The sequence below is a fragment of the Terrapene carolina genome, unplaced genomic scaffold (genome assembly GCF_002925995.2).
Source record: "Terrapene carolina triunguis isolate 2854851 unplaced genomic scaffold, T_m_triunguis-2.0 Scaffold112, whole genome shotgun sequence".
Taxonomy (NCBI): Eukaryota; Metazoa; Chordata; order Testudines; family Emydidae; genus Terrapene; species Terrapene triunguis.
Window position 1 is genome coordinate 3,315,388 of NW_020664463.1, and position 20,549 is coordinate 3,335,936.

Genomic DNA, 20,549 nt, shown 5'->3' on the forward strand with positions numbered 1-20,549 from the left:
TCTTCTCTGTAGTCACACCCACAGGTGCTGACTCTGTGGGTGCTCCGAGGCTGGAGCAACCGCAGAAAAAAAAATAGTGGGTGCTCAGCACCCACTGGAAGCTCCCCCAATCAGCTCCTCCCCCTCCCTCCCAGCACCTCCCACCCACCATGGATCAGCTGTTCAGTGGGGTTCAGGAGGCACTTAGGGGGAGGGAGAGGAGCGAGGGGGAGGCGTGGGAGAGGGAGGGGGGAGAACGGGGCAGGGTCTGGAAGAGGTGGGGGCAGGGCCTGGGGCAAGTGAGGGTCAAATACCCCCGGCAACTCATAAAGACAGCGCCTATGGGCACACCTCTAAGGATGATGAGTCTGATTGTTTTATGCCAGGGGCGGGCAAACTTTTTGGCCTGAGGGCCGCGTCAGGTTTTGGAAATTGTATGGAGGGCCGGTTGGGGGGTGGTGGCCTGCCCTCCCCCCCGCTTCTCGCCCCCTGGCGGCCCCCCCCAGACTCCTGCCCCAGCCAACCCCCCCCATTCCCTGATGGCCCCCCAGGACTCCTTCCCCATCTACCCCCCCACTCCCTGTCCCCTGACCGCCCCCAGAACCCCGCCCCTCACTGCCCCCCACCGCCCCATCCAACCCTCTCTCATTCCTGACTGCCCCTCCCCCTCAGATCCCTGCCCCATCCAACCACCCCTTCTCCCTGACCGCCCCCTGCCACCCTATCCTACCCCCCCTCCTTCCTGACTGCCCCCCCGGGACCCCTGCCCCCATTCAACCCCCCTGTTCCCCGCCCTCTGACCGCCCTGCCCCCTATCCACACCCCCGCCCCCTGACCGCCCCCCGAACTCCCCTGCCCTCTATCCACCTCCCCTGCCCCCTTACTGTGCTGCCTGGAGCACCGGTGGCTGACGGCGCTACAGCCACGCCACCATGCAGCACAGAGCACCGGGTCAGGCCGGGCTCTGCAGCTGCGTTGCCCCAGGAGCTCACAGCCCTGCTGCCCAGAGCATTGCGCTATCGGCGGAGCGAGCTGAGGCTACGGGAGAGGGGGGACAGCAGGGGAGGGGCCGGGGGCTAGCCTCTCAGGACAGGAGCTCAGGGGCCAGGCAGGAAGGCCGTACTTTGCCCACCTCTTTTTTATGCAGATCTCTCCATGTGGAGCTCCCATTCCATAAGGATGAATCTCTTGTGGCAGTGTCCCTTGATGATGCCCTATAAAGATGCCTCGCCACTGGAGATCTGATTAGACAGCACGATGGGCTGCAGGAGGGCTTGGGGATGAGGCAGGGAGAGCATTCCCTGCTGTGGCTGTATTACTGATGAGTCAACCACACTTTATCCCCCTAGCTACTATTGAGACCCAGCCTTTAGGAGCGTGGCTCTTTTAAGGGCTGTGCTGCTGGAGGAAGCACAGTTGGTAAAGTAGCAGCTGGCTTTGCAGGATATTTATTTAAATATGTGATCATTACATTATTGTTAATAATAATTTAATTAAAATTGATATGTCCTAGGACTCCATCCCTTGTCATGCACTGCACCCAGAAGTATACATGCATTCTGAAATTGGTGACGAAATATGTTGCATAAATTTACATGGCATCAGACGATATAAAAAATACAGAAATCTGGTCTTGCATTGTGAAAACAACACACTTATTGAAATACAAATATTGAATATGAATTATCATAAAAGGAATCACAGAAAATGACTATGCAGCTACATTACATTATAAATGTTCAGTTTTCATATTTCCCCCCTCATGAAAGTCACTCTGAGACAAAAATGTATGAAATTTTGCAATATCTATTCTTCTGTAAGATGAACCTCTCTCCTAATTAGAGTACAATTTCTCTTTTGGCAAAAACACAACAAGAACACAATAAAAATACCTAATAATATAGGGCCATACAATGCACTCCAGATCACATCTAGATCTCATCTTTCCTCTGCAATCTCCCTTCCTTTTATTGCTCTGCAGCAGGCCTTTCATGAGGTCAGGATCTGCCTGGAAGGAGAGTACAGGCTTTGGTTAGTTGGGGAATGGAGACCTTGTGTTGGGTGGAGTTGGTGATAGAAGAAAAGGCATGTTCTTCCTTCCTTCTCCAGCCATGGAAAAGATAAATACAAGTTGGACTTTATTACCTTCCCACAGTGTGTCCTGCATGATGGAAATCTCTCTCTAAAGGAAACCCTGATGAGCTGTGGCCAGGAGAAGCCCCTGGTAGAACAGCTCCATTAGACATCTGTTTGTATGGTTCTGTCTTCCTGTGATTCTGCCAATATCTTTCAGGTTTAGTAGTGGAGCCCGTGGCTCATTTCACAGGGGCACAAAGCTCGCCCACTCCCCCCCCCCCCCAGTAGAGGGCATCATTGCAGAGTTTTCCTCCCACTTTGCCTGCTCTTGAGGGTTTTTGTCACATGAGGGATGCAGTCCAACTCAAAGTACCTTTACTCGTAAAGGCTCCAAAGCTCTTTTAAGATGACTGATATGCATACACACACTCACATCACTTCTTTCACCACTGAAATGCAGTCGTCTCTGATGTGCCATGCTTGTAAGTATTCTGTATCAGCATCACTACCCTGTTTTTAAGAGAGGAAAGGGAGAATGAGGCAACTGAAACTACAGAAGAGATTTAGGTAGCAAACTATAAGTTGGTGTAAAGTCAGCACACACATTTTTACATAAGAAAAGTGCCAAGGGATCTTTTAATGACCGCAGATGGTCAGGTTCTCATTTTCATATTTCATTCAAATTATGTTCCTTTCAGCAGGACAGTGCTCCATAACATGATGTTGGAATATTGGTTCAGTGATGGCTTTGAGAGAAAGTGACATTTACTGAACCTCCATCACCATCTCCGGCAGCATGCAAGATCTTCTTGAAGATCTCACATGCAAAACCTTAAACTTTATAACAATGCCTTTTGAAGAGCTCAAGACTCAGAAAATGTTCTTTCCAATGTTGGATTTATGTTATGGATGTACCCAACTAGTTCAAGAATGAGTTTCAGTATTTCTCATGCTGGGACGGTAGCAGACATTAAACTGGGCCACTTTGGATCTGGAAGCTAAGTTCCATTAATCATCTCTTCAGCTATCATCTGAACAGAAGCACTTTCAAAAGCTGTCCAATGTTTGCCTTATCCTCTGCAGATATGGGAAATTAGGGTGTTCATGCTAACTGTTACATATCAAAGTAATTTCTCTCCTCAGATTCCTATCTACTTGCTTTCTTATGAAGGTTATAGGGGACGAGACTACAAGTATAAGTTGAGATTTTTTCTCATGCCTATTTTATTTTGTTGAAAGCAGTGTTTTCCCACTATGTTGATTACATCATGAGAAACAAATCCAAAAATGTCAGATGACTTGTGTGTACAAGACATTTTACTGAAACTTGAATCATTGTTTATTCTTAAGAGGTCATGGCTAGCCTGAGGAGGCTTGGTCCTAATTCATGCATCCAACAACAGCAGTTCAAGAGAGGTAAAATAGCATGCAGATGCTTTATCATCAAGCATATCTTTGGGCTATTGAAGAACTGTTTTGTGCCCGTAAGGATATAGTCACATTCAAGCATCTTCCTATATGATACTTCCATGAACTGCTTTTTCCTTTCCATTCTCTTTGATTGTTACTTGGTGAGTATTCACCTCAAAGGAAAACAACACTCATCAAATATAGGGTAGTATCCTGAATATTTACATGGTGAGAAGCAATTCTCATCACTTTAAAAATGTGAAATGCATTTAAACTTAAAGGCCTAATTTTTCTCCCCTAATGCTTGCAACCTCATTGAAGTCAGAAGGGTGCACAAATATAACTGCCTGACAGATTTGGCCCAGATCTTTTATGGCTGTTAGTAACAATGCATCTACTGTTGGTTGGCACCATCCTGGCGAAAAATACCATTTTTTATGACACCAACAGCATTGGAGCTCAGTTTCAGACTAGTTATATAGTTTCCAACCTGAATTAATATTGGAAGAATATCAACATTTAATTGAAACATATTTCGCAGCTTTGGCTTTCAGATTGCTGTGCTGAACAAAATAAGTGCAGCTTTCTTTTTAGTTTCATAATGGGTAGATGAGCCATTTAAAGGAAACAAAGAGTGAAGTTATCTGATGGCACCATATACTGTAGTAATGGGGGTGCTGTAAGTACCTAAGGTAGATAGGGAGCAACCAGAAGGGAACAGGGTCTCTTCATAACATCTCATCTCTAGCCCCACCTGAAACTCAATGCATGGTCAATACAAATTGACCTCACAGGAGGAATTAAAAATGGGAAAATATCTTTTAGTTTGTAATTTAAGGCTGTTAAGTCCGATAAAATTTGTGCTTGGATGCCCATACCTCATGCCAACAAAGGACAGAAGGGGTTATTGGATGTCACAATGGAGCCCAATCCTGCTCACTGGATGAAGTCTCTTGTTATTGGATCCAACCCTGAATCCCAAGTGCTTCTAAGTCCCCTGAGCCTGGATAGTGACTGTTCACTGTTCCTAGCTCTGGGTCTCTCATGCACATTCCCTTGTACAGATCCCATGTTTGACATACTTCTTGGGCAATGGGACTCTGCAATCCAGTTGCCTAGACTCCAGTACCAGTGCCACAGCCCTACCAAGCCCCCTGTTGCTTAGAAACATTTTCCCGGAGTACACCTGGCTGTGGGAGCTCTGATATTCTAGTTACACCCTACAGGGACAATGCAGCAATAATGCAAGGAATACAGACTGGTCAAAGAAATCTTTTAACCACAGATACTTTGCTCTTAAAAAAAACACGAGAGAATTACAGCTCTAGGGAAAAGAACAAAGTCTTGAACATAATACCCTTCAATCGGATTTCATCACCCCTGTGGTTTGGTCCAAGTCCTTTGGGCAGGCAGCTCTTTCTGTGTGCTTGGCCTGGACTTCTGGCATTGGTTGGCCTGTCTTACTTAGAGAGGCACCCCTTTTAAATCATACTCTAATCCCCTGTTCCCTCTGTAGTATAATCTAGGGGGAAGTCCAGTCTCCAGTCCCTTCTCCCCCTGCCCAGTACTTCAGTACAGAAAATCAAACCAGACAAAAACCCATTATTCCAGTAGGGAAGAGTCATTAAATGTTGATGGCCCTTGAGTGCTCTGTCACAATTTCTCAAACATAGTCTATCCACCAGGTGTCAAGTATCAGCTAGAAAATGGAAGCGCTAATCAACACTGAAGGTTACATTCAAAATAGAGGTTGTAATACAACAGAGTATTCACCAAACAAAATGGAGTGTATGTTTAGATCCAAACATACCCCTGTTCCGCCACACTGACTTTCCCCAAACCTGAGAAAGAATACTTACCTGGCCTCAAAGGGCGTGCATAAATTCTTTGTCTTTGAGGGAGGAGCTGACATCTGGGACTTGTTAGACAGGAGGCCTTTCATAGTACATTTTTGGGTTGTGGGTAGGGTCCTTGGTTTCAAAGAGGAACAAATTCTACTTGGACTGAAGGGACCTCTACTTACGGACCTGAGCTGCATGCAGGGTTAGATGCTCTGAATTTACTTTGGACTCTAGAGGCAGTTAGTACTTTATCCCCTGGTAAGCTAACCACTTCTAGGAATCAGGAATGAAACCCCTGTTTTATGCCTATAGCTGCTGTGTCTTGAATCATGAATCCTGAAGTTGGCTGGACTCCAGTGACCTTGCAGGGGTTGCCACAGATCACTTTAAATATCATAAAAAGAAATGTTAAGAGCTATGTGGTATCAAAAAGATGACAAGGTATAGTCACCCTGCTTAACGGAATAATCTTAATTATAAATACATTTTGTCATAAATTCTCCCACTCTCTTTCTTGTTTTATAGCATTTTATAGGTGAGGGAAGAATTTTTTTGTCTCTTTAATAATGTATTTGAGCTACTAGTAGAATGTCCTTCACTCGCCCCTCTGATTATGGAATTATACAAAGGGAATTTTGTAAAGAAAACACATCATTAAAATATTTTTGTCACCTGGCTTTAAATAGTACACCTCTACCTCGATATAACGCTGTCCTTGAGAGCCAAAAAATCTTACCGCGTTATAGGTGAAACTGCGTTATATTGAACTTGCTTTGATCCGCCAGAGTGCGCAGCCCCGCCCCCCCGGAGCACTGCTTTACTGCATTATATCTGAATTCATGTTATATTGGGTCGCATTATATCGAGGTAGTGGTGTATTAATCTTACTTATGAACTTTATTTCAAAGAAGACCTTAAATTCCCATCCTTTATTTAATTATATTCTCAGTTGAGAGCTGATATGAAAAGCACAGTTTATTTCAAGTATTATTCATACTTGTACTGTTAATGAGCTAATGCCTGAAGTCCATCTGTACAAAAGTCTCCATCTTGTTCATCATTTTTGCATGCCCATAAAAAAATGTGATTGTTTAAGGTGCTACATACATTCAGTGCCATTGCTTTCCTTATATAATATCTGCATGCAAATGTATTCTGTTGTTCTTTCTTAACTTTTTCTGCTAATATATTCTTACCCAATCCAGTTCCTTTAGAAATTATAATTGTGTGTGCAGTACATATTCATCTGAGTATCTATACTTCCTTTTTTCCCCTCTCTCTCTCTCTATCAAAAGGTCAGTTTGGAGACACATTAACAAAATGCTTCTTACGATCTGTAAACCCTGTAAAGGACAAGCTGTTATTTCAGCCTCTGGGCTGTAGTCCCATATGCCTAAATCCATTATAAAATATAAATTTAGCAGAACCCAATGAAGAGCATAATCAACTTTTTGATATTCTATGTATAAAAATTTTTTCCATTATCAAAGTTAAATAGCCGGTAGACTGGTGATATAGAACATGACAAGACACTGACTAACATGCAGGATTTTTTCTTAACAAATTAATTTGTTTGGGCTCTGTTTCTGTACTTAGCAAGCTAGAACATATTAGGGGGGTGAGATTTAAAATGTGTAGGCTCCCCATCTGCCTTCAGTTGTTCACAGGTTCCCCTACGTAAACACCCACTCAAGCAAAGCAGTTAATTATACACTTAATTTTAAGCATGTGAGTACAGTCTTCCCATTGGGTGTAGTCCTATGAGATAATTATAATACTACAGGTGGGTAAACTGATACCTACCTAGACTAAAGGCCTGATCCAAAGTAGATTAAAGTCACCAGAAAGACTCTCATTGACGACAATGGGCTTTGGATCAAGCCCTGAATAGGGTTAATGGGAATCTACCAGTCCCCTGCTCTAACCCTTCCCATCAGTTAATTAATTTGAAATATCACATTGAATTTTGTTAGTTTTATTCATATAATCTATGAAACATGCTAAATTCTATGCAATGTGATACTTTTCTTCTAAGTTATATCACATCTTAATTCTGTACAACATTCTGTAATACTAAGTTTTGCACTCATATCCTGGGTTTGGGGGATTTTTGTTTATTTTTATAATGAATATTTTGATAATGCATAAAATTAATTTTTCATGTATTAGAATTCACTTACCAACATGATAAATGGCATATCCACTCAACTGGGATAATTGCCAAGGAGCTGATTCAGTGGGATACACTTAGAGTTCTCTAATTAATGGATCAATGGTATAACAATCCTGTTTAAAGGTATACTGCGTCTATACCTTTTGCAGACTGCTCAACAGGTACATATTGAATTTTGGAAGCACAAATTAGGCAGTCCGTCATTATTATGGTTTTAAATGTTTCACTGTTTCATATTATGCTTATTTTTAAAGTAACTAATGAAACAGTATCTACCAGACAGTGTATCCCTGCAAGACTCTGGTAATTGGGACAAATGTTTCATTATTATACTTCTGTTTCCACTATGGAATGCAAATTAAACTTGATCTGCAAAGATTTTAGAAAATCCAGAACAAACAACTTTAGGATTATAATGAATGTCTTTGAATAACAAGGGACCCTGCTTCACATTAACAGCTGAGATCCTGATCCTGCAACTTTTCCACTGAAGAGCTCTAATTTCAATGGGAGCTTCCTGGACAGAACTGTTGCAGGTTTGGGCCCTTAATAGGCAAGCAGCAGACACCATCGATTTGGTTGACTTACCGTACTCTTGCTACACACATGCACATCATACATAATTTGAAAGTTTATTATGTATACTTTAAAATAAGTTATGATGTGGAGCTGTCGTGTGTGACATTAACAAAGAAATAGAGATAAACAACGATACATGCAACACATTAAATGACCACTTTGAAATTTATTAGTTTAATGACTCTTGTATTATTTCAAGACATGAAACTGGATTTCTTTGTAACCTCAGAGTATCACACCAACAGTCTAAAGGGTAGAACAAAAGCTAATAATTTGTATAGTTATTGAAATGTAAGAGCACTGGTGACATTCCTAGTCATCATCATCGTGTTCATCATTATGATCTCTGTTGAGAGTGCATGGGTTACCACAGTCTTCATTGCCTTGGTATGTACACAGTTCTGTGCAGAGAAGATTGTTCTGACTACAGACACAGTTGATTATGCAGTGACCGCTACTGGCACAAGCATAAATAAGGTCATGTAGAATCTCAGATGCCATTGGGCCCTTAAAGAATACAAGAAGTAGTTCATCATCCAAATTTCTTTACCCATGTTGCATTGGTGATCCAATAACTGGTTTGTGTGAAAGACATTCAAATCTTTGTTAGTAAAGATGTTCTTTTGATAAGCTCTCCAAAACTGTCCTCACGTGGTGGAGCTTTGGCCAGTGACTTGTCCTTTGTAATGGCTAGACTGAGGCACAAGCAATTCAGGTCTATGTAGATCTCCTTTTCTTTCTTGCTCTGGTCATACAGCACCGCTACCAATTTCCTTGCTGCAGAAATCACAGATTGTCCATTACTCTCTTCTTCCAATTTGCCAGTAACTCTGAATTGGTAAGCTCCCTTTGTTTTGACAACATTAAACACAGATTTTTCTTCAGTACCAAATAAGGTTGGCACTGTCATATCCTGTTAATGCGTTTACAGCAGAAAGTATATTACAGAAGTCTGGGGTGAGTGCATCACAAATTGCATGCACAGGTATGAAGTGACGCTTGTCAGTTGTGCTGGTCATGGTGCCTGTTTCAATCTACATGTTACCTGTGTGTTCCATTACTGGAAAGAAACCAACATCAAGGACCAAAACATCTGTATCAGGGGACTTAATTACTATGGTTCCTTTGACACCAAGAGACCCAAAAGCCATATTGGCACACACAGCATATAGAAGCAACCCTTGTGTCCACTTCTTCTTGAGTACTTACAAATCTTGGGGCTTCTTCAACACCTCTACTGATGATAGCATTGGAAAACCCTGTGGCAAGAAGGAGTATTTATGTTACATTCTCAGATGTATTTTGAACCATATATTCACAGAGAAATTTTACAAGTTACTGCTTGTTGGATGCCACGCATAGGCAGTGTGTATAATAGGCCAGGGGAGGCCGCCCTGTCACTGAAAGCGTGGGCCGTGGTGGCCCTGCCTGCGCTCCGCCTCTTACCGTCACTGCTCCACCCCTTCACGGAGGCCCCCACCGCCTGCTGCTGCCTGGTGTGTCCCTCCTCTCCTCCACTCCATCCCCCATCTCTGGAGGCCCCCACTGCCCTGCATCCCTCCTCTCCTCCACCCCCTCCCCTGCAAAGTCCCCGCCACTCACCGCGTCCCTCCTCTCCTCCACCCTCTCCCCCATGAGGCCCCACTGCCTACCACTCGCCATGTGCTTGTGCGCAAAGGGGGCCTTTCAGGGGAAGAGGAATGTGGAAGAGAGGAGGGATGTGGAGAGCACGAGCAGCGGGGAACTCACAGTGGAGTGGGGGTGGAGGAGAGGAGGGCCACAGGGAGCAGCGGGCAGTAGGAGCCTCGCAGGGGAGAGGGGGGAAAATGAAGAATGCGGTGAGCGGCGGCAGAGAGGACAAGCAGGGAGGGGGACGAGCGGGACCTGGGGCGGAGCGGGGATGGGGACTGGGGCAGAGCAGGGGTGGAATGTGAGCAGGGCCGCGGACGAAAGAGGAGGGACAGGGAGCTAGCCTCCAATGGGGAAGCTTCATCTGCCACCCATGATGCCACTTTTAGAAACTTTTTCTATGGAGGCAAAGGTCATCCACAAATCATCCGGTATTTCTTGCATCCCACTATAGATCCTGTGTGCCATTATCCTTTTGCAGTTTTCACAGAGTTACTGCTGTGATATCTGTCAAAGTCTTCGATTAGCTTTGTCAAGTCTTTTTAGGACCTGCCTCAAGTACTCAGCAGCCAATTCACTGAATGTGTGAAATTTGTCTCCAACAATCATTTGTGTTGACAGCCTTGGCATCTCTGATGTACACTGCAGTTTCTTTGTTGTACGCTCTTAGATGCATTCTTTCATTTTGAGCCTCCAGCTGATGTCCTAATTTAGTTTTGTCTGTTCTTCTCATTGTTCCATCAGCCTGGACGAAGGACATAGGCAGAGGTCATATTGGGTGACTAAGGAACTGTTACCATTGAATCATCATCTCCGCGTCATTCTACAGAAAACAATTTCTGGACTGATAGCTGCTGTGATTGTCTCTCTCTTGTCAGACTTAAATTTGGTATTTTTGGTCATGTCAGCAAATGTTTTGCTTGAGTGGGCTGAGAAAGCTACATGTCCCATCAAAATCAAGTGCCCCTCTCACAAATCTCTCCATTTGTTCTTCACCAACAGTGCAGTCCAGTAGATATGTTAATAAGCACATCTGGACATGAGTCAGGGTCAAATGGGTTTGATGACGTTGCTGGTAAGAGCTGTAACATGGTCTTCATCCCTCTTCAGTGCAGAGGCCAGGACTTGTTTGTGGACTTGTCTTTACTACTTCTTGTTAAGCTACTTCTTTCTCTCATAGCTTTTGCATATTCACTCAGGACATGTCCTGTGAGGTCCATCTGACAAAGGTTGGCTTCTTTCTTGTCAGTCCTAGAATCCAACTGCTCCCTATGCACTCTGCAGTTTAGAGGCACTTTTGAATGTCTTCTGAAGGATGATACTCATTCCTTGCTGATTTATACCTCTTTATCTATCAACAAAAGGACCTCTATCTATCAACAAAAGGACAAACCCCTGCACCAGTCGGGGCTGACCTCTCTAAACTACAATAACCTGACTTTGGATAATATTCTGAGGTTTTCATTTCGGCTGCTTCTGACTGAAAGATTGAAGCAGCATTATATAAAACCACTTATTCATTTGAAAGTGATTCATCGGGCTCACTTGCCAGAAGAACATCCACAAAACATTTGGATGACTTAAGTTCCTGCTTCAGATTACTGGCAGCCTGGATAGCATCAGCTAATGTTATTGTCCTGCACAGAATAAAGGTAGACTTGCCTGGTCCGTGCTGTGCAGGGAATGATATTGCCTGTAATTAGCTACTGGAATAGCATGCAGTTTCTACATCTGAGGGAAGTAGGGCTTTATATCTTTGTAGTAGCTTGGAGAGGAGAAGAGCCTTCTTGTACATAAGATCGTCTGTCTCTTCAATCAGCTGATAAAAGGCAGTGTCATAAAGTGACTATATTGTTGAAATGTACCTAGATGGTTTTGCTATAAGATTGATTTTACTCAAGTAGAAAGAAAGGCATGCTGAGTGATAAACTGCATCCTTAGCAATCAAGTCTTCCACAGCTGTTCTGCACAATGTCATCAGCTCCTCTTTGAAGTGCTGCCTCCCTGAAAGTGGTTGCTCTCTCAAATCATTCTATTTTATGAAGTTTCTTGTCTTGTGTGTATTTTTTCCTCAAGCAAACAATGCAACAGGGCCAACTGCTAGAGGATATGCTTGCTCTGGTGGCTATAGAAGTAGGTGAACATGATGATCTCTAATCAGATTCAAAGTCTGTTTTCTTTCCTGGGTTCAGTGCAACTGTGACATGTGCCAAATTGGACTTGCTTGTGTAACCCCTGTGACAGAGTATTGGTGGCACATCATCTAGATAACTCCGCCAGCTGTCAATACAATACAATTAATCGCTCCTGGCTCTGCTGCCAGCATCACAGAATTCTGTCCAGCACTGGTGGCTTTTGACATTTTTGCATTCTTTTGATTTTCTTGAAAAATAACACATTTTTTCTAAGTTTGTGGAGAGTCTTTTTCTCATTGATATAAGTTTGAAGGGGCTTGAATGTTCTATGTCTTCATATACCCTGTTGAGGTGAAATTCCCAAAGTATTTTGTTAGCATTACCACCCCCACCCCCATCATTTTTAATTTTGTACAAGTATACAGACTTGTGCTAAATTAGATCTATATGTCAGTATGAAAATGGCCATTTTTGTGTAGTGAGCACTTTGACTGAAGCCCAAAATGAAGCTGTGTATTGTCATCTCTAATACTAATAGTGACCTCTGCTTAAGAGTTGCTGAATTAAAAAGCGAGTTTCTAGAATATTTCAAAGGCTAGTGGTGCATGCACAGGCAATTACAAATTAAAACCTTCTACCAGGCAGACTAGATGCTACACTGTTCGTGTAAAAGCTTGGAGAAGAATTACATTAAGAATTCATGTATGTTAATATCTATTCAGTATATAGTTCAAACTGTGGTCATGCAATCTGCTGCTATTAGTGCACAGCCTTTAGTGTTAGACTGGTCTTGGTCTGCAAATTTCAACTGAAAATATAGAAAACTGTTAAAATAATTTGTGAGATACTTTGACAATTAAGAATATGCAATGTGAAAACATTTCATGTTAATATATTGCAAAGTGATATTTGCCATTTTAGCTACAGCTTCATCATTTCTGAAAAAAAAATATTTGCCCATGCAAAACCGATAACCTTTTAATACATTGTTTTTGGTAGCTTTGACCATCGAACGCCTCATTAAAGTGTTAAAATTAACTTAAACAGTAAAATCTGTAGTCATAGTTATACTGCAGTGTTTCTGAAACTGTGCAAAAAATGACACTTTCTCTCATTTTGGATACCACTGGTTCACCTTGCTTACATGCTTACAGCACCATTTGCAGCTCTGCATCATACCTCATATAAATGTATATAATATAAGCTTTCAAGTGATATATGATGTGGGTGTGTGTAAGGTGGGTACAGTAAACTACAAAAATATGGCCCTTTTTGGAGAATTGCTGCATGCCTATAATATTTATTCTCTGGTCACTCCATATGAGAAACTAACATGTGCTGGAGGAATGACTTTGTAGCCTAATCTTAAGGTTAGAAAAACTCCTACCATACACTCCCTGAAACAAGTTCATAACCTGGCTGAAAAACCCTTCATCTCCTGAGCTAGGTAAACCAACATGCTATAAAAACTCCATGGCCACCTGTACCACAACAATTGTTTTTCTCCATATAAAAGCTGGCATTAAGGGGTAGCAAGCAGGGCAATTGCCCAGGGGCCCACGTCACAAGGGGCACCGCGAAACTAAGTTGCTCAGGCTTCAGCTTCAGCCCCAGATGCTGGAGCTCAGGGCTGCAGGCTGCAGTCCTGCATGGTGGGGCATCAGCTTTCTGCCCTGGGCCCTAGCGAGTCTAACGTCAGCCATGCTTGGCAGACCCCCTGAAACCAGCTCACGTTTCCCCAGGGGGTCCCAGACCCCTGGTGGAGAACCACTGTTCTAGAGCTCTAGGGAGCCCTGTGGGAGTGCAGCATGCTATCCCCTCTACAGTTAGCCAGCTCTGTGAGCTGGTGCAGAGGGAGGGAACTTCATGGCATAGCTCCTCCCCATCCCCTTTGGGGCAATTTGAGCCCCAAGATCACACAGAAAGAGCAGAGCCCTCTTGTCCCTGACACTTGCAAGGACCACCTCCTGTTCCCTGGACAGGAGCAAATAGATTAGAAAAACCCTCAAGATCCCATTTGTCTCCCAGCCCAATGTATAAAAGGCATGCCAGAAGCAGAGAATTTATTCAGATGGAGGATTCATGCACAATCATCTGAAGGATTGTGGAGATTTTTTCTAATATTGTTTTTAAAATGGCATTGAACTGACCATGAACAGTGCCAGCCTGCAGCAGTGTGTGACACATCACAATATAGTGCATGTGCGGGAAAGGACATCACATGCAGCAAGAGGATGTCAGACTGGGTATAGGGACCCGTAAAAGAAAAGTGGGGAAAGTGACATTGTTGACTGCCCCTCTTAAACAGAGCCATGTACAGAACTAATTTTTTTGGTTTGCTGGTCATATCGGAAAAAAAAATAAAAATCATTTCAGGTTGAGCTAAATGTTTGTTGAACCTAAAATAAAATATTTTGTCTTCTTTTCAAGCTTTTAAAAACTTTTTTAAAAATTACAATAAAATTGAAGTGAATTTCAAAAAGTCATTTTGAATGGAAAAATCAAAACATTTCATTTTAAAAATGAAAAAAATATATATTTTTTAATTTGTGTAGGATTTTTTAACCCTGAAATTGTTAGATCCCCTTTAAAAAAATCCTATGGGTGCTTTTATAAATAAAGAAATCAGCCTAAATGCCAAAAACACTTAGGACCATATCCCAAAAGGTGCTGAGCACCTGCAACTTGACCCCTCTATTGTAGGTAAGGTATACATAGTATGGTATAAGTAAGAATATGCCTGTCCCATTTCAAGGTCTAACTTCTTTTTGATGTTGATGAAATAGTTGTATAAACAAGCGTCTGAGAAGAAATAAAAAGAACTCAAAATGTCTATGATGAAAATTCAGTGTTCAAAAGTCACTTCGATGTTGTTTTCCCTGTTTTATTAAAACCCCTTTTTACATCAGAATCCTTGGTTTTACTTTCCATGTAGCAGTTCCTGTATTTCATTTTCTTACATAAAGACTAAATTAATAATAATGTCATGCTATAAAAAAAAATCTCATCTGAAGACATCATGATGAGTTAAGTAGAAAGGAAACTGCTGGAGGCTATAAGCTCTAGGTCAAAGGACAGTAGCTTGTAGCTTATTAGTATGATGAAGTGAAGTTTGAAATTATATTAAATGTTTGTTCAAGGCATAATTAGTAGGGAGTCTATGCATTTTTAAATACTTCATACAGAGCTGTAGAATCTGTTACCCTCATATTATCAGCAGTGGAAATGTTTCCTCTGATACAGATTTTGCCTCCTCCACAGGTAGGCAAACAATATAAAAGCAGGTCTATGATTGGGCATGTTTGTTTCTTACTCTTTTCTTCTTTATTCTGGTTGCTGTGGAACACAGTCAGTGGTAGCTCAGAATTTGTAAATAAATTTGGGCCCAAACTAGTTTGATTTTCAAGACACCCCAGACTTCGGGGAATTCAGAAAAACAAAACCTGAACTGACCTCACTGATTTTGGCTTCTGTATAGTCTACAGTCAGCACTTTTATGTAGGAGCTCCATTAGTGCTGCCAGAAGTCAGACTCTGAGCATATGTACGAGGAGTGATTGGTAATCTGCTAGCTGTACCTGAACCTCTGAGTAAGAGCTAGGGTGACCAGACAGCAAATATGAAAAATTGGGATGGGGGTGGGGGTTAATTTGCACCAGGCAAGGATATTGCCCCAGGTATTTACCAGTACTAGGGGCAGGACACTGGCCTTGATGTTGTTTGGAAGTCCTGTGGACAATGTGTGATGAAAACATAGGGTTGTGTTGGTTTTGGGTGGAGTTGGGATAATACTTTATTGTGCAGAGGCAAAAAAAGCCTCTCCTATCCATTGGTATTAAAACCATCTAATATTATAGAAAATTAAGACTATGTATATTTATATGCTTTAATGAAGAAATTGAGCCAAGAAAATTGGTAGAGCCACTAATTATAAAACAGTCCTAAATTTACTAAAGGCTTTAATTTACAGGCAGGATGCAGGTTATAGTCCATTTTTTCATTCCACTTCTAATGCTGTATCTTCAGAGATTTATCACATGGTGATTTCAAATAATCCTTATAAAGAACAAAGATGGAGTGAAAAAACATATTTTGAGGATTATTAAAAATGATTGTGTCTAAGTAAGATGAGGCAGATGTACACATTTCAGCATAATCAAACATTTCCTTTGACAGAAAATTTAATAATCCAATAATAATGTACTGATAGCAATTTTTTTCCTGGCACCAGAGAGATGTGCAAATACTCAGTTAGAGAAACTGATTTAGCTACTGTGTCTAATATAATTATGGAACACTGAAGTCCTTGTAAACACTGTTAGTTGGACACATGCATTTTTGCAAAACAAAAGTAACAGAATAGGTACTTGTGGTGGGGCAGACTGCCCCACTACCTGAATTTGGGCTGCAGCAGACCAGTGGGCCTACACAGACAGGGAGCCAATCGGGGAAGGCCTTATAGGGAGCCAATCAGGGCCCAGATTGGAGGCAACCAATCAGGGCCAGGCTCAGCCCTATAAAAGGCTGCTCAGGAAGAGTAGCAGGTGGTCTGTCCTAGGCCTTTGACAGGGGAAGGTCTGTCTCTAGGCTGGGAGACTAGCACCTGGGACAGCGCAGTGCTGGGCAGGCCCGGGGGAGCAGAGGGTAACTCCAGCCCGGAGTCTGTCAGGCGGCAGAAGGAGGGCAGGATGGCTGCCACTAGAGGGTCCCTGGGTTGGGACCCAGAGTAGTGGGCGGGCCTGGGTTCCCCCCTTGCCTTGCACCTGGCCGACGGAGCAGCCATCTAGAGCTGCACCAACCCCCCGCCAAGAGGGGAGTGACTTTGAGGGTGCAGCTGGCCACATCGGCCAGGACGCAGGGAGGCAGCTGATTGATTTCCCCCCCCCGGAAGGGGGCGAGGATGGACTAAGGGGCACTGCTGGAGGGCAGTGGCTGGAAGAGGATGCCGCGAGCTTGGCAGCAACGCGGGTCCGGACACGCCAACCGAGGGCAAGACGACGGACGGGACACCACCAGGAGGGGGCGCTCCACTGGACAGAGCTAATTCCTGAGACAACCAGTAGGAGGCGCCAGGTGGTGAGTCCCAACTCTGTCACAGTACTGTATTTCGAAAAAATAGAAAACTGTTGAAAATACTATCTGACTTCTAAAAACATTGGACCAGTTTTTGATATCACTTACCTTGGTGTAAATCTATCTAAATCAACAGAGTTACTCTGCATATACATCTTTGTAATTTGTGATGAGAATTTAGTCCATAATTAATATGTTGGCTTTGCATACAATTATCTGATCTAGACAGTTGTATCAGTAAGAATAGATGAAAATTCTTGAACTAGAAATCAAGTTGTATAAAAAGCAGATTTATGAATTCAGTACTTATATTTCAATTGGCTGTTTTCATTTTTGGTTTTATTATCATTATTTACATTTAGGTTTCGGAGGATTAGATTTTTAACAGTAAATTTCAGGAAACTGTTTCACTGTACACACGCAAACTGCCTAAAATATATATATCCATCAATAATAATCTAAATTTACCGATAGGCAAAGTAAGAAGTATGCAGCTTGAGAACTTCTTAAAGTTGGATTGAAGGATATTTACTTTGAATGTTTTGACATGCGATGTTGACAATTTGTTGTTTAACAATTATAAAGCTTTAACTTTTTGAATCTCAGCATCTACTGTGATTAAATAATTATTGCCTGACCCCTCCATAATTTCCTGGAATTGTGAAAATTTAGATCAATAAAAATAGAAAAAATGCTTAAAAATAAACATCAGTGTTACTAATCAAAATTATTTTAAAAATAAAAATTAAATTCTGCCAAGCCTATTTAGATCAAAGCAACACTCAGAAGCCTTTAATCAAAATGAAGGTGAGAGCCAAATCATCTTATATTTGTAAGAGGCAGTCTCTGTCCCAAAGAACTTACATTCTAAGAGCTTGTTTACATACAGATTTTGTACCTCTATAATGATATCAGTTTAGAAACCTATGTAAGTTGAGGCAATACAAACCTCTTGTATGGACACAGTTATACCAGTGGTGCTTATACTAGAATAGTTTATTCCCATAAATTTCCAGAAATTGTATCAGTACAAGCACCTTTATACCAGTACAACTGGGCCTATGCTAGGGGTCCACTTTAACTGTATGGGTATAATATCTCATCCCTAATCAAAATAGTTAAATCAGTACAAAACAGAGTGTAGACCAGGCTTAAATAGACAAAACAGACAACGTGAAGGAGAAAGGAAGTATTATCTCCATTTTACAGATTAGGAATTGAGACCAAGAGATTGTCACAAAGTTTGTGGCAAAACCAGGAACTGGACCTAAATCCCATGAATTCCAGTCCAATGCCTCAACAACAAAACCATCCACCCTTGTTTCAGCACCATTTACTCTTCTCATTTAGGTTACTTATTATTTTGTTTTTGTTCATGTCAGTTGTGCTCCTTCCACCTTTCCTATATAGGCTGATAATAAGAGCTGTGTGTCATTGTAGGTGTTCCCTCTGAGACCTTGTGCTGGGACGGAAGGAGTTAAGAGTACACTGCATGCTCCAATTGGAGACAAGATTGAAAAGGGAGCAACCCAGCTCAGAAGGGGGAGGCTGGGGAGGAGTGAAGACCTACCCTACAAGCTTCTGCAAAAGGAGTCAGAGATGCCTCCTTGAGACACCAAGGATTGTTGCTAAGCCCAGTTGAGGCTGATGATTTGGTTTCCCTTTTATGTTTTCTTTCTCCTCATCTAGGACTGGAAGCGAAGAGAGCAGTGGTAGGAAGCAACCCAGGGAGGGTAATGCAGAGGGTCCACAACCCTCCCGAGGGGTCAATGCTGCTGACCCTCCTAGGGCCCTGGGTTGGAGCCTGGCGGAGTGGGTGGGCCCAGATTCCCCTACCACTTCCCTCCCCCGGGCTGAGTGGATGCTAACTACTAGGCTACCTAGCCCACCAAGGACCCTACTACAGATCTGTTCCAGTCCCTGAAGTGCACCTTGTTGAGGTGACAGGCCAGTGCCTCCACTTCTCTTTGGGTGGGACCCTGCAATCCAGCCTCTCTGTGTCTTGGTCTCCAGATTACACCCCATTTGTTGCCAACCATGGTAATTAGTAGGCCAAATGAGGTTGGCATCCGCATGTGTTTCTCTTTGGAAGGCTGGAGACAGTGGTGTGTTTTTGTTTTGTTTTTGTTTTGGGTTTTTTTGCCCATGTTAAAAAAAAATTCTTATAACCATTTAGTTGACAAGCTCTAGTGCCTCCATGCTTTGGAACAGTATCTGAAATTTGACTGAGAGGTTGTCATGGATGTGCCTATTGCTGTCCATGTGAAAATCTGCCAACATTTAGCAGGAGTTATAAGCTTTTGAAAATCTCAGTTTGCACATTCTTTTTAGATACTTGTTTAGAGTTTGGCAGCTACATTCTCCAAAGACTTCTGCCCTGACTATGCTGCAGTCAAGGGATGCAGGAACTGATCAGGACTTTCTGTACAATTTTTCCTCTTGGTACTGCTGTTGAACTGGGCACAGTAACTGAAAGGAGGGAGACTGTATAACCTCTCTTAATGTTCTTATTGCCAGGACCCAGGCAGTGTGGAGAAGTAGGAAGCAGCCAGAGTAGAATACAGAAGGGTAAGGAACTGAGGGTGCGGAGAGCACTGGGAATTAGATTGGAACAAGGAGATTGGAAGAGGAACTAAGGGTTATGGGGGAAGAGAGGGATGGGAGACTCGGGGCCAGGAGGAGACTGGGATGGGAGCCTGGGTGGTGAGGGGGGACTGGTACTAGGACAAGGAGACAGGAAGGGGGGAATGGGACTGGGATGAGGACAGGCTGGCTGGGCCAGGGCAGGAGGGGGTCGGGATTCAGGGGAACAGGGGCAGAAGGATCTGTAACCACTAGAGCACATTCCCTTCAAAACTTGGAATAGAATGATTCCTTTGCTGTCAGCAAAAACCTGTGAAACCCACTGACAAAATACGGGCAGTATGTAAAGCACACTAGGGAACTTTCAGTGTACAGCAGTATGGTCCATGAGGACAATTATTGCTTGTCATGCTGGAGTGCTGTAGATTTACATCCCCAGTTTGCCACGCACTAATTGTTCATCTGCACAAGCCCTAAGACTGAAAAGTCAAGCCCTCAAAAGTTAGAAAATGCAAAAATTAATGTTGCCCGTGAAACTTTAATTTTCTTCCTCTTCCTTGTGCCTGTGCATTAAGATATAATCTTTAACTACATGATCACATACTATTTTTTCCACAGGACCCCTGCCTCCTTCATTTTTTGCTTCTTTCCATTGGAGGGAAATGATTTTTAAATAGTGAAAGAAATCATTCTTTTTTTTTTTTAAAGTAAAAATTTTGTGAAAGTAAAAGACTACCAGTTTTCCAGTCTGTGGGGAAGGGGAAGGATTTCTCCCCAGCCAAACCAGGTTGAGGTTGAGCAGAAGCTATGGCTGTGGAAAATCAAAAAGTAGAAGGTACAATTTAGTACCACTCTCTTCAGCTGGAAACTATCAGTGCCAATTCACTAAGCATAAATATTCATCTTATATTTTTTGCAAAATGCTTTTGCATGAGCTTCTGCAAACTCAGTTCTATCATAATTTAACTATATTGCTAAATATATAGCCAACGGCTTGTCTACACTTGCGGATTGTTAAGAATATTTAAGAGACCCACTAACCAAGCGTACCTAAATTTATTGTTTAAAGACA